Source organism: Grampus griseus (genome assembly GCF_964374135.1).
Source record: "Grampus griseus genome assembly, chromosome: 13".
Lineage (NCBI taxonomy): Eukaryota > Metazoa > Chordata > Mammalia > Artiodactyla > Delphinidae > Grampus > Grampus griseus.
In genome coordinates this window covers 42065407-42066798 of record NC_139007.1, presented here as the reverse complement: position 1 = coordinate 42066798, position 1392 = coordinate 42065407, and positions in this window count along the sequence as shown.

Below are 1392 nucleotides of genomic sequence, written 5' to 3'. Positions count from 1 at the left end.
ATTTCTGGCTTTGGAATTCAACCATGCTAGGCTTATTTCATTTAAACTCAAGTTAAGCATATGTATGTTGTTTTACCATTTTATTGCAAAAGAAATGTCTAAAATTGTCCTTTTATACATCACATTATTCATTCAACCAGTTTGCCAGGTTTTGCAAACATTGCAATTATTTATGTATTTTTTGATTTATTGAGCCCATATATACAACTGTTTATATATTTAGTTTCACCTAGAATACTTGATAATCACTTTTATAACTTTATAAATCATTCTGACTCTTAGAACAGCAATTATTCACTAACAATGACATGGTTGCATCAGTTCAAGAAACCTATTTAATATCTTCATTTCAAATACGGGGCTGATTATGCTAACCACTTCCAGGAATTACGTTTAAATAGATTAGATATTTGAAGAACTCTGAATTGGTATGTATTCGCTGAGCTTAAGAGAAATATTTAAAAAGGGAGTTTCAAGAGAGGGAAACATCCATTCTCTCTCTAGGTCAATGGCAAAGAACACTCTTTTATACTAAACTGATATAATAGTAACCAAACGTCTATCAAGCTTCTTTGTGTGTGCTGAGAATAGTACCAAGCATTTTAGATCTATTGTCAAATCAATCTTCATAACTCTAGAAGATAGTATGTAAATGAGGAATTGCTTTTGGCTGCACCTATTAGAAAATCAAAACAATGTTGACTTAACTAAATAATGGCATGTTTTTGCATGTAACAAGAGTCCCGAAGGAGGAGATGCCAGGCTAATGGGGAAGCTTCACCATGCCCACAGCAACCCCTTCTCCTTCCAGCTGCAGATGTAGTCTACAACCTCATGCTCACAAGATACCTTGGAGCTCCAACCATTGCATCCATCTCCTTGGCAGGAACAAGAGGAAGAGGAAGGAGCAAAGGCAAAGAGACACCAGTCATCTAAGTATACCACCTGTCAAAGCCCTTATTAAACAACCTCCACTCACATCTCTTGATCCAAGACATGACCAGCTCGCAAAGTATCCTCCAAAATGTAGTTATATAGCTGGGTACATTGCCAATGTCATTGAATTTACCATTATTTTAATAAGAAAGAATTCAAGAATGGATATTCGGTAGGCAGCCAGCCTGCCTCTATCATAGGTAAGTACTATTGTTATCTCCGTTTTACAGATGAAGAATTTAAGCAAACTACCTTTGGATATACCACTAGGAAGCAGCATTAGTAGTACAATTATGACTGGAATCCTTGTTGGCCTTACTATGAAACTTGTGCTTTATTTTGTTTAATTAAACTGAAAATACCAACTTACTATATTTGCCATAGGGAAAAAAGATAATTTTCTTCTATTCCCTTCACACCAAGAGTAAACCTTCAAATGTTTCTTCAATTTTATGT